Below are 14,374 nucleotides of genomic sequence, written 5' to 3' on the forward strand. Positions count from 1 at the left end.
TGGTATATTGCTGTTTCAAATCTCGTCTGGTGCAGTCCCCAGAAATATGTCTTTCTTCTCATTCCGTCAAGTAAGTCTCCCCTCACCTGAGGATCTATGCAACTTATCCAAATCCTTCCCATTTCCTAAGCCTCACCAGACCTTTCAAGGATGTAGCCAGGATTTTGTCAAAAAAGAGGGGGGGATCTGATTTCTTAAAAACAATCTTACAAAGAGTCATGTTTTTCATTTATTTTTAAAATTTCTGTAAAGAACAATAAACCATTTTATTCAAAATTGATCTCTGAGCTCTCATCAAGTGTTACATAAGAGTGCTGTAAATTGGCAAATCACTAAGAAGCAATCATGCTCCAATCTCCATCATCCAAGGTCATTTTACGCTCTTCTTCTTTCAGTCTGGATTTGAGCTGATGAAGTGATCAAGAGTGCAGAAGTTCTAATTTTAGGGACACCATGATTATTAGCAACAGGGCTTTCGGAATAAAGAATCTTTGTGCGACAGAGATGCTAGAACAATTTTTTGTGGCGAAAATGCGAAGGGTCTGAAATTATTCAACCTTAAACTTTCCCAAATTTCCTCATTTAAATATGCATGTCATGTCTTGCAATAAAAGAAAGATCATTTTCTGCATTAAAAGAATATCCCAGTAGATGAAAGTGTGAGCCTAGGGGAGGAGCATTTGGATTATTATTTATTTATCATATGGCTTTTAGTGCCAAGACTCCCAAAGAGATGTTCAGCTCGCTTTCAATGCAGCTCTCTTTATTTAAGCAGATGGGCTGCAACTTTAAGGGCATTGGATTATGTCAGCAAAGAATGGTGTTCAGAAGGAATTAGCTGTGGCCTATAGTAAGGGACCAACCTCAGCACTAGCGTAAAAAGAATATGGGAAACTGCTGAAAACCATTTTCAAGGTTGCCAGTAGATGGATTCAAACCATCTTGCTTCCCGAATCCAGAGATTGCTAGCTCAGTGGCTCAATGTGCAGAGCTACCTGAAGCCAGTGGAAAGTTTGGAACAACTGCTTGTTCTACATTGTTTTAAAATAAAATAAAATGCATCACAACAAAAGACTGAATTCTGACTGCATGTTTTTCATTTAAGTGTGGATGTTTAGTAATTTAATAGTGCATGAATACATGCATATTTTAAGATTTAATTGTGCATAGAATAGCTGGCTTCAGTTATTATAGTGTTACAAGAATATAAATAGGTTTAAGTTGAAAGGGGGAGGGAGGAATGAAGGGCACTGTCGGCTCCGATGAATTCAAGCTGCCTGTTGAAAAAAATCTTTTAGAAACGAACAAACTATGGAATGTGCTGTCATTTCTCCCTCTCCACAAACCTCTCCCCATCATTCCATCAGAACTGGCTTTCATAACTGAGTACCACCAGATGGCCAGATTTGGCGATATTTTGCTATTTTGGCTACTAATGATACAATACTGAGAAAATTTTTTAAAGAAATGCAACCATTACAATCTGGGTGATATTTTTGTTGATCAGCATGATTTTTGGATCACACAGACAAATCCAAGTGTATTTTGATGCATTTATTTTAATTTAACGTTATTTGTTATGGTATTTACCACTTAACTGACTAGGGAAATACTGAAATATTGGAACCCTGAAGTTCTACCAGTCTCCAAATAATGACTGCAGTGCCAACATTTAACTGCTATAGATTGGTAATTAGGGTATTATAGTAGTGCAAACACATTTTTAACTTATCATAAAGCACGCAGATGAATAAAAATCTGCTTTCCTCCTCTTTCTTGTTAAGAACATATCCATAATTAGAAACTATTACAACAGATTCAGAAGGATGTAGGCTGCAGTACATATTGGGAGATGAAGAAGCTTGCACAGGATAGAGTAGCATGGAGAGCTGCATCAAACCAGTCTCAGGACTGAAGACCACAACAACAACAACAGCACACTGCACAAAAACAATAAATGGTAGTACTTAATATTCAATTCAACTGCAAGTAAGAACTGAACTGATTAAAAAAACAACTAAGCTCAAGTAAGGCCAACAATTGGTCTTGCATAAAATAGGGACTGGCGATGGCTGACAGTGCTATGGATGTGTAGATAGTTCAAATCTATCGTTGGCCTTGCCGACTATCAATAATTTTTCATCATATGATTGAAAATAAACATAACTCAATTTCACTACATGGCAAATAAGTTGTGTGTAATTTCATTTAGGTGATAGGAGGGGTCTGGACTCCCTTGGACCCCCTCCCCCCCACCCCTTTGGCCGTGTACTTGGTCCTTTTCCTTCATGCCTCTTCCATCCCCTTCAAACCTTCTGCCACAAGGAGCCACTGGCTCCAAAAGCTTGCAAATTTAAATTGCTTTATATGTGTGGTCTCCTGCTGCTGCTTGATGGGTAGATTTTATTATCTACACCAGTGGTTCCCCACAGGTGGTCCGTGGACCCCCAGGGGTCCGCGAGCTTTGCCAGGGGGGTCCGCAAGATGCTATTAGAATAAAAAATATATTTCGTATGATAACAGATTTTTTGTTTTGGTCGCTCAATAGTTTTTCAGTAATGAATATGTCAACGTTTTATCTAAGTACGAAAAATAGAAAACGTATAAAAAGACTCTTAATTTGGATTTTTTAGGTACTTGCTACTGTGCTATGACAAGGTACCAATCATGCTCAATGAGGGGGTCCTCGAGAAAATTTTGTTGGGAACCTCTGATCTACACAATTACATAATATAATGATTCTTGTCTCAGCCAATGCTAGCAAGTCAAAACTGTTTGCTCTTTTTAAACAGATAACATACATCTAGTGAAGTACTACTAGAGTTTATTTAACTAAATACAATTTCCAATGTTAAAATACTACAAGGTGATACCAAGATTAGATCCACTTGTCTCCAACTCAAAAACTTTTCCAGAAATGTCACCACCACTACATCACATACTTGAGAAAGTAAAAGGGGATATGAATCTTAATCTTACACACACAGTTGTTTTAACATTTGTGAAATCATTTGTCAAATCATAATTTACAAAGGGCTGATTTCTAAGTAAAGCACTCCACGGTTCTTGAGGTTAGATAACACACAAGGGCCTAATTAGCATTAGTAGGTGGGTAAAACTATAGGGACCAATAACAAAGGACATTAAATAATAGTTAAAAAAAGCAACAAACACAGTGGAGCAGTAAAGTCAACAACTTGAATGACATCCGCTTTTAGCACTTTGGAGTCCAAGCCTTCAACATCACTCGGCCGACATCTTGCCCGAGTATAGCCTGGGCCTCAATTTAATAAATGCACGAGCCATCTTTCACTCAGAAACTGGACTCATTTCATATGAGAACAATGTACGGATGTCTCACTACCTGTCCTTTGACAGGTGCTGCCTTCTTGTAGTCAATTCTAGAATTATTCTGAAGGGAACATTAGCAAACAAAACAGATGCTGCCATGAATGGCTGAGCCAATATGTGATGGCTCTGACACAATTTTGTGCATGTACTTGTTCAGTTTCACACTTTGCTGTAATTCTGCTACAAATAAGTCATGTTTGTTGAGTGAGCAAGATATTTTGGAAGTTCAAGATGAAATTTCTCGATAACTCAATTCTCACTTTTTTTATAAATGCTAATAGTACTGAAACTTCCTGGCAGATTAAAACTGTGTGCCGGGCTGAGACTCGAACTCGGGACCTTTGCCTTTCGCTGGCAAGTGCTCTACCAACTGAGCTACCCAAGCATGACTCACGCCCCGTCCTCACAGCTTTAATTCCGCCAGTACCTCGTCTCCTACCTTCGAAACTTTGCAGAAGCTCTCCTGCATACCTTGCAGAACTAGCACACCTGGAAGAAGTGAGAATTTCATTCTGAAAACATCCTGTAGGCTGTGGCTAAGCCATGTCCCCGCAATATCCTTTCTTCCAGGAGTGCTATTTCTGCAAGGTATGCAGGAGAGCTTCTGCGAAGTTTGGAAGGTAGGAGACGAGGTACTGGCGGAATTAAAGCTGTGACGATGGGGTGTGAGTCGTGCTTGGGTAGCTCAGCTGGTAGAGCACTTGCCCGTGAAAGGCAAAGGTCCCGAGTTCGAGTCTCGGCCCAGCATACAGTTTTAATCTGTCAGGAAGTTTCATATCAGTGCACACTCCGCTGCAGAGTGAGAATTTCATTCTGCTAATAATACTTTCTGACATTACTGTTTTAAAATTTGTAATCTATCTAAAAACTGAAGTAAATACAAAAACAAAATCATGAGGCTTTGTCCTGTTTTAATATGTATTACTATATAAGATATATCAGTTAGACATGTGCCAGAAGTGGTTAAAACAATGGCATAAATGACTGGTCTTCTTTGCCCGATATTTCTCTATCTGGCCAGTCTTCAAAGTGTTAAACAGGCTGCTCAGTGAAGCTATGACACCTGCAACTACAGTCGAAAATTAAATCTCCTTTGCCACGTTGCTCAAGTGACTAAAGAGTAGAATGCATTCTACAGCATGTGCTGTACTTGCTAAAACCACAGATAATAAAAACACATTAAAATGCAGGGGATATCTAAAACTTTTTCAATTTTCTTGCCATGTCAATTCGGGATGAAATCTGGAGCTTTTGATGATAGACTCCATCGTCATCGTCAGGAGCAACTGACTGTCTTCACTGCTGCTATGGCGGCCTTATATAGCCTGTGGATGGCTTCTGATTGGTCGGCTTGTGATTAGTCAGGTATTATGTACTGCTGTCGCACACAGTGTCAATGTCTGTGCTGGTGGAATGTCTCTGCTGCATCTCTGCATCGACCGTTCATTTCCATGCACTGCTCGGATAATACCCGCTATCGTGGTTAAAGTTTTTCTCGCTCATTTGTATTTCAACAGCCTCCTTAATAACAGAATCTCAGTATGTGGAGGCATGGGGCAAAATTTTTATCTCATCAAACAGTATTTTATTTTTGTTAGTTAGGCTGTGCTTCGCAATTGCCAATTTCTCTAGTTCTCTATTTTTAATACGCCATTGGTGTTCCATACAGCAGTCAGAAACGGTATCAATTGGCCTGACCTATGTAACTGCTTTCACACTCACATGGGATATTATAAATTCCAGGGACCCCGAGGTCAAGACGGTCCTAAACAGGGTGCATCATCACCTTAATTTTCTTGTTGTTGTTGTTGTTGTGGTCTTCAGTCCTGAGACTGGTTTGATGCAGCTCTCCATGCTGCGATATCCTGTGCAAGCTTCTTCATCTCCCAGTACCTACTGCAACCTACATCCTTTTGAATCTGCTTAGTGTATTCATCTCTTGGTCTCCCTCTACGATTTTTACCCCCCATGCTGCCCTCCAATGCTAAAATTTGTGATACCTTGATGCCTCAGAACATGTCCTACCAACCGGTCCCTAATTCTTCTCAAGTTGTGCCACAAACTCCTCTTCTCTCCAATTCTATTAAATATCTCCTCGTTAGTTATGTGATCTACCCACCTAACCTTCAGCTTTCTTCTGAAGCACCACATTTCGAAAGCTTCTATTCTCTTCTTCTCCAAACTATTTATCGTCCATGTTTCACTTCCATCCATGGCTGCAGTCCATACAGATACTTTCAGAAACGACTTCCTGATGTTAGCAAATTTCTCTTCTTCAGAAACGCTTTCCTTGCCATTGCCAGTCTACATTTTATATCCTCTCTACTTCAACCATCATCAGTTATTTTGCTCCCCATAGCAAAACTCCTTTACTACCTTAAGTGTTTCATTTCCTAATCTAATTCTCTCAGCATCACCCGACTTAATTCGACTACATTCCATTATTCTCATTTTGCTTTTGTTGATGTTCATCTTATATCCTTCTTTCAAGACACTGTCCATTCCGTTCAACTGCTCTTCCAAGTCCTCTGCTGTCTCTGACAGAATTACGATGTCATTGGTGAACCTCAAAGTTTTTATTTCTTCTCCATGGATTTTAATACCTACTCCAAACTTTTCTTTAGTTTCCTTTACTGCTTGCTCAATATACAGATTGAATAGCATCGGGGAGAGGCTACAACCCTGTCTCACACTCTTCCCAACCACTGCTTCCCTTTCCTGCCCCTCGACTCTTATAACTGCCATCTGATTTCTGTACAAATTGTAAATAGCCTTTCGCTCCCTGTATTTTACCCCTGCCACCTTTAGAATTTGAAAGAGAGTATTCCAGTCAACATTGTCAAAAGCATTCTCTAAGTCTACAAATGCTAGAAATGTAGATTTGCCTTTCCTTAATCTTTCTTCTAAGATAAGTCTTAAGATCAGTATTGCCTCACGTGTTCCAACATTTCTACGGAATCCAAACTGATCTTCCCCGAGGTCGGCTTCTACCAGTTTTTCCATTTGTCTGTAAAGAATTCGTGTTAGTATTTTGTGGCTGTGACTTATTAAACTCATAGTTCAGTAATTTTCACATCTGTCAACACCTGCTTTCTTTGGGATTGGAATTATTATATTCTTCTTGAAGTCATAGGGTACTTCGCCTGTCTCATACATCTTGCTCACCAGATGGTAGAGTTTTGTCAGGACTGGTTCTCCCAAGGCCGTCAGTAGTTCTAATGGAATGTTGTCTACTCCCGGGGCCTTGTTTCGACTTAGGTCTTTCAGTGCTCTGTCAAACTCTTCACACAGTATCATATCTCCCATTGCGTCTTCATCTACATCCTCTTCCATTTCCACAATATTGTCCTCAAGTACATCGCCCTTGTATAGACTCTCTATATACTCCTTCCACCTTTCTGCTTTCCCTTCTTTGCTTAGAACTGGGTTTCCATCTGAGCTTTTGATATTCATACAAGTGGTTCTCTTTTCTCTGAAGCACTCTTTAATTTTCCTGTAGACAGTATCTATGTTATCCCTAGTGCTATACACATCTACATCCTTACATTTGTCCTCTAGCCATCCCTGCTTATCCATTTTGCACTTCCTGTCGATCTCATCTTTGACACGTTTGTATTTCTTTTTGCCTGCTTCATTTACTGCATTTTTATATATTCTCCTTTCATCAATTAAATTCAATATTTCTTCTGTTACCCAAGGATTTCTACTAAACCTCGTCTTTTTACCTACTTGATCCTCCGCTGCCTTCACTACTTCATCTCTCAGAGCTACCCATTCTTCTTCTGCTGTATTTCTTTCCCCCATTCCTGTCAATTGTTCCCTTATGCTCTCCCTGACAGTCTGTACAACCTCTGGTTTAGTCAGTTTATCCAGGTCCCATCTCCTTAAATCCCACCTTTTTGCTGTTTTTTCAGTTTTAATCTACAGTTCATAACCAATAGATTGTGGTCAGAGTCCAGATCTGCTCCTGGAAATGTCTTACAATTTAAAACCTGGTTCCTAAATCTCTGTCTTACCATTATATAATCTATCTGATACCTTCTAGTATCTCCAGGATTCTTCCATGTATACAACCTTCTCTTATGATTCCTGGACCAAGTGTTAGCTATGATTAAGTTATGCTCTGTGCAGAAATCTACCAGACGGCTCCCTCTTTCATTTCTTACCCCCAATCCATCTTCACCTACTGTGTTTCCTTCTCTCCCTCTTCCTACTCTCGAATTCCAGTCACCCATAACTATTAAATTTTCGTGTCCCTTCACTACCTGAATAATTTATCTCATCATACATTTCATCAATTTCATCATCATCCGCAGAGCTAGTTGGCATATAAACTTGTACTACTGTAGTAGGCGTGGGCTTCATGTCTGTCTTGGCCACAATAATGCATTCACTATGCTGTTTGTAGTAGTTTACCCTCACTCCTATTTTTTTTTATTCATTATTGAATCTACTCCTCCATTACCCCTATTTGATTTTGTATTTATAACCCTGTATTCACCTGACCAAAAGTCTTCCTGCTGCCACCGAACTTCACTAATTCCCACTATATCTAACTTTAACCCATTATTCTTTTTCAATTTTCTAACCTACCTGCCCGATTAAGGGATCTGACATTCCACACTCCGATCCGTAGAACGCCAGTTTTCTTTCTCCTGATAACGACGACCTCTTGAGTAGTCCCTGCCCGGAGATCCGAATGGGGGCTATTTTACCTCCGGAATATTTTACCCAAGAGGATGCCATCATCATTTAATCATACAGTAAAGCTGCATGCCTCGGGAAAAATTACGGCTGTAGTTTCCCCTTGCTTTCAGCTGTTCGCAGTACCACAACAGCAAGGCCATTTTGGTTTGTGTTACAGGGCCACATCAGTCAATCATCCAGACTGTTGCCCCTGCAACTACTGAAAAGGCTGCTGCCCCTCTTCAGGAACCACACATTTGTCTGGCCTCTCAACAGATACCCCTCCGTTGTGGTTGCACCTACGGTACGGCCATTTGTATCGCTGAGGCACGCAAGCCTCCCCACCAACCGCAAGGTCCATGGTTCAAGGGGGGGTTAATTTTCTTAGGAGGATAAAAAATCGGTCTTGTACCCCACCAACCCAGGACTCTTCCTATTTTACTGGATACAGCGCCACAAAAAGGAAGAACCGCAATTGATGGTTCATCCTGTGAGTGTGCAGCATTTTTATGTTTCCTTTTCTTGGAGAACACTGCCTTTATATCATGTGCACCATAGCCATTCTTTTGGAACACGTACCTCAGATGGTTAAATTCGAACTTCAAATGGTCCTTGTCAGAAACAGTTTTTGCTCTTTATACCAACATGTAAAACGGGCTCTCTTCTGAACAGGATGATGGAAACTCTGTGCATGAAAATATAAATCAGTATGTGTTGGCTTTCAGTACACAAGAGTGGCCTACACGCCCATCTGCCTGTCGTCTTACTAAAACATCTAAGAATGGCAAGCTTCCTTTCTTTTCCATCTTGACAGTGAACCAGATGTTTGGATGCATGCTGTTCATGTGTTCCATGAATTGTTCGAGAGGAGCTGAGCCATGCGGCCAGACCATAAATGTATCGTCAACATAATGATAAAATAAGGATGGACAGAGGGGAGCCTACAATTTAATGCATGTACGTCAAAATTCTCCATGAAAAGGTCAGCCATGATGGAGACAATGGAGAGCCCATTGCTATATCATGTTTCATTTTATAAAATTTACTACCATATAAGAAGTAGGTGGTCGTAATCACATGCCAGAACAACTTTATAGTTTCAGGAGGAAAAAGATCCACAAACATTTTCAAAGTGTCTTCCACAGGAAGTTTAGAAACAGCGATACCACATCCAGGCTGACTAAAATGTCATTTCGACCAACTCTAATCTGTTTGACATTCTCAATGAATATCTGGGAGTTTTTGATGTGATGTTCACAACAGCTGAATACGGGAATCATCAACTTTGTTAGGTATTTGACCAGCTTGTAAGTAGGGGAACCAACTGCACTGACAATAGGTCTCAAGGGACCATTATCCTTGTGGATCTTCAGTAGTCCATACAACCTGGGAGGTCTAGGAGCTCAGTCTCTGAGATTTTTCATATCATCATCTGGAAGATGGGAATTCTTCAGTAGCTCCATAGTTTTTCTGCTGTACATCAGATCTGTGTCCCGTTTAAAACATTTATATGTGTTGTCCTTCAGTACTGATGTCATTTTGCTATGATATTCAATAGTATTAACCTTCATTACTCCGAAGTAAATGGAGCCCACCTCTCTCCTCTCTACTGAAATTAGATTTGGGAGGCTTAGCTGAGGCCAAAAAGCGACTGGTAATAGGCCTCACTTCGTCGGCATCGTCCTCACTGATAAGATCCATGATGGGTATAGTATTTAGTGCAGGAGCAAAACTCAAACCTTTATTAAGAGCCAAGATAGCTCCTTTGTCCAGGTTCTTGTCTGACAGGTTGACAACAGTGCATGCTGTTTCAAAGATGACTCTGATCTTTGCATACCTGCAAGATGCTCAAATTTCTTTACTTGTTTAGCCGATGTATTGCTAAGATGAGCTTTTTGATGAGCAGCCGTCATCATATCGACCCACTCCCAGTCAAAATGTGAGAAAACTGTAGATAACAAAAGATGGCAACTATATAAACTGTGTGCATTAAAATCCAGTTCGTACCTTGTGTGTCATAACCTTACTTTGACAATTGTCTGGCTGGTCTTCCATAATATATTCTTCATTCCAACTGACTTGATATGGTGTTTAACCACAGCAAACTTTGGCACAATCTCCTTGTCGTGACAGCATTGCAGAAATGCCAAATTACTCCGCAACTGCGCATATTTGACACGCAGCTTCTCCAGTTGATGAACTGGGCATGCAATGTGCTCCCCGTAGAGGAAAGTAATATGTATTCGTACAGTTTCCGACCGCTGTGCAGAACACCAATGGCATATTAAAAATAGAGAAATTGGCAATTGTGGAGCACAGCCTCACTAACAAACATAAAATACTGTTTGATGGAACAAAAATTTTGTCCCATGCCTCCACATACTGGGATTCTGTTATTAAGGATGCTGTTGAAATACGAGTGAGCGAGAAGAACTTTAAATGTGATAGCGGATATTAGCTGAGCAGTGCATGGAAATGACAGCTCGATGCAGAGAAGCAGCAGAGACATTCCTTGCAGTTTTTACGTTCCCGCAGAAGCAGTGACACCACCAGCGCAGACACTGACATCATCTGCAACGGCAGTACATAATCGCCAATCAATCACAAGCCGACCAACCAGGAACCGTCCGTCCATGGGCTGTATAAGGCCACCACAGCAGCAGTGAAGATGATGACAATGGAGACTATTGTCGAAAGCTCGAGATTTTATTGCGAATTAATGCTACAAGAAATCCGAGAATGTTTTACGTATCAGTGCTGTCGTGAAAGACTTCATTCTCATAAAACACAGAGGGTTAAGAAACTGACATTGAGTTAGAAAGTGGTGTACTGTTATCGGTTTGTTACAGTGATCGCAAAGTGGTGTAGAGCTGCCAGTCAACAGAAAATGATGGTTGAAAAGACAGTGCCTGATATACAGCATAGTTAAAGCCATCACCTGATGATGAGATGGTCCTAAGGAAGCCATCTGATCCATTGGGAGGTTTAACCTCCCTGAGCTCATTCTCACAGAGAGATGACCAGTGTCCATTCCAAAGTGATAGAATGTTCCCACGTATAGAAATATTAAGATCTTCTGAGGGGACATGGCAACTAAAAGGCCAGGGTGTAGACTGACAGTCTCAGAAGAAGAAGAAAAAAATAGGAGCCTCATTCCCAACACGCTGACATATCAAAGAATCAATACGAACAACACACCAGTGCCAGCATCAGTGAGCTAATGAAGGCATACCTGGATTTGCTGTACGTGTACAGCACATGAAAACTGCTGAGCACTCAGAGGATCATGGCATTCAAAACATTTAGAGATTCTGTGTCACCAAGCATGTGGCCTGATAAATGGGAGGGCTCTGCAGTGAAAATAAAGAGTACAGGTCTAAAAGGCAATACCTAAAATCCTCTTCACCAATAACAGACATACATCCAGTACCTCTGTCATCCTTGGAGCCACCAGTGTAAATGAAGGTGGTCTTTCAAACTTTATAAGAGGTTCCAGAAATGTCGAGCAAATGACTGAAGCTGGACTAATATTCTTTGGAAGTGATTTAAGTCCAAAAAGGACCTCTGCACAAAGCCATGGAAGGGAAGGTGTCTCAGCCCTTCATAATGCAGCAAGTAATACGTACTAAAGCTTTCGAAGCAGAACACAAAAGTAAATTCTGGGAGACAACAAAGAAGCAGAGTGGCTCATACTCACGGTCAAGGTAGATATCAAAGAAGGAAACATATTTCCTGGGCACACAGGACAATCAGCAAGTGTATTTGCTGTTGAGAACATCATGGTGGAGTGACATTGGGAGTTCAGCTGCTTCCACATAAAGACTCATAACTTGACTGGTAGAGAATGCCAAACAGATCCCCTTACGATGAAATGTGTTACAGTGATGTACAGTGGATGGTTGAGCAGATAAATATACAACACACCTATCGTCCAGCTTTGATCAAAGGATAGATACAAACAATGGAGAACTGTCCGGCCCACTCCTCATGAGGGGTAAGTCAGAAAGTGTAGGACATTCAGAGAACAGAGACAGGGTGCTGCCAGGTAGGGCATACGGGAGGACCAACATAGCTTTCTATCAAACATTAATCCTAAGAACTTGGTGGTTTTAATGGATGAACGAGAAGCTGAACCAAGACAGTGTCCCAGCTTAATGAAAGTGCCAGCATGAACATGAAGAACGAAAGAGCAGACGCAGCTGTGAGACGACATCAGCCAATAGCACATTGAATAGGACGTCACCACAACAGGAGCGGCCTCTACCCGAAGAGAACATAAGTGTCACTCCTGCCAGCCATGGCTGGACAGCAGAAGACAGGCAGTAGCAGACCTGGACTAGAAACCACATTGTATATAGCGAAAGACATTGATTGTTTGCATCTCGCTAATTGCTTGTGACACATTCTTGTAAACCAAAGTTAAGTATTGTCAATCCTCTTTATTATAATAAAAATGATTAATGTGATTTGCTTGAATTGTTGTATAGCTATCCGAGAAACAAGTGCGCAGGACCCCACAGAAGGAACTGATTTCACAACCAGAAATTCATATACATGGTTTTTTTCGTGGAGAAGTGGAAGCCATTATCTACGCTCCTATAGTAGAGGTGGTCGAAAAAGCACCAAGTTATTGCTCAAGTAAATAGGTTAACTGAGAGGCAATTGACCACAAAATCATAGCTGAAGAAAGAGTCTGAGATATCTGGTGGGAGAGTCAATAAGTGGGTTTATTGCTATAGGAAATAAGATTATTCTTAGCACAGAGTCATAGGTAACCTGTTCTTCTGAATAAAAATGTCTGGTAGCATAAACCCACATGTGCATTAAAAGCCCAGCCTTTTTAAAAACTCCCAAATAAATTGAGCACGGGGCTTCAGAAGACCCACATTCGCATTGTACGAAGGATGCCCACACTCCGACAAGTAAGTGTCATAGGCCTTCTGGGTATCAAAAAATATAGCTTCAGTGTGACACTTCCACAGAAAGTTGTCCATGATGTGAGTCAACAAAGTGACAAGGAGGTCAACTGTTGAGTGACAATGTCTACAAAAGCCGCACTGGATGTCTGTTGACAATTCCTGAGACACAAGTCACCATACCAGCTGCACACTGTTCATCCATCTCATTACTTTGCAGACACTAGTGGTGAGGGAAATGGAGTGTTGCCTGTCTTCACCACAGTGGCTTTGCACCAATGTACAGCAAATGTGCTATTCTTCGGATACAATTGTTAGTTATACTTAGAAGGAGAGACAGCACTGGTCATATTTTTTTGTTTTATTAACCGCAAAATCGATTTTCGGTCACTTAGTGACCATCCTCAGTGCTGTAATATACAATTTAAATTGGTAGGCACTGGTGTCAACAAGCTTAGAGCGATCACATTTAAGCTTGTTGACACCAGTGCCTACCAATTTAAATTGTATATTACAGCACTGAGGATAGTCACTAAGTGACCGAAAATCGATTTTGCGCTTAATAAAACAAAAAAAATAGGACCAATGCTGTCTCTCCTTCTAAGTATATCCATTATCTGGTCGTGGTGCACAGGACACTCCATGGAGTCGCCAATCAATACAATTGTTAGTATTGAGGAGAAAGTGCATGCCAGCAGGAGATAGGTGCTGCAACATCTGAACGTGGATGTCATATGGTCCCAGAGTGGAGGAGCACGACACTGAAAAGGCATACTCCAGTTCATCACAGTACAAGCAGTCTCTTAGTATTCACGATCACGGGAAGTGAAAGACATTTCCCGAGCATCGGCCACTCACTTCTGAGGCAGGAAGGCAGAACAGCAATGTGCAGAGTTTGAGACCATTGAAGCACTGGCTCGAGGACCGATAAAGATATTTTTCACAAAAGCAAAACCAGGTATCTAAAGATAGATCTGTCCCCCGCAACATGACAAAGTATATTCCAAACGACAAAAGAAGTATTAAAGGAAAGTCCACGCAGAAATATCAGAAATATTACAAAACGGACAGATTGTAGAAATTTGGCCAAAGGCAAAGTGGATCACCCTGTGGCACCAACCTGGGCCACCTGGATCCTCCCCTCAACCACCAGCTTTCCTGCACTGTGCAGGTGGGAGTTGTCCTTAGAACACATTATCTGCTCCTGAAATTGTCTCAGCCTCAGCCTACAGTCCCCACAGTCTCCATCCAACAGTTTCCACTCAATCTATTACCACCTCCCAATTCACATCCCCTCAGCCTCAGTTTGCACCTCTCTCTGCCAATGCACCCACCAGTCTTTTTCCCTTCTCTGCCTGTCTCCTTTTTCACTCTCTCCTGCCTCCCAATGCTAAGCAAGTGTGCTTGTTAGTGTGAATGTG

At 41.1% G+C, this 14,374-nt stretch overlaps 1 protein-coding gene and 1 non-coding gene across 2 annotated transcripts in view; one reads left to right on the top strand and one right to left on the bottom strand.

Moving 5' to 3' along the window:
* Nucleotides 1-14,374, bottom strand: part of LOC126187402 (evolutionarily conserved signaling intermediate in Toll pathway, mitochondrial) — a 92,588-nt gene that overhangs the window by 13,582 nt on the left and 64,632 nt on the right. The gene's annotated exons all lie outside the window — the stretch shown is intronic.
* Nucleotides 4,025-4,099, top strand: Trnas-uga (transfer RNA serine (anticodon UGA)). Its single transcript has one exon. It is a non-coding gene; the product is annotated as a tRNA-Ser (tRNA).

The sequence above is a fragment of the Schistocerca cancellata genome, chromosome 5 (assembly GCF_023864275.1).
Source record: "Schistocerca cancellata isolate TAMUIC-IGC-003103 chromosome 5, iqSchCanc2.1, whole genome shotgun sequence".
NCBI lineage: Eukaryota > Metazoa > Arthropoda > Insecta > Orthoptera > Acrididae > Schistocerca > Schistocerca cancellata.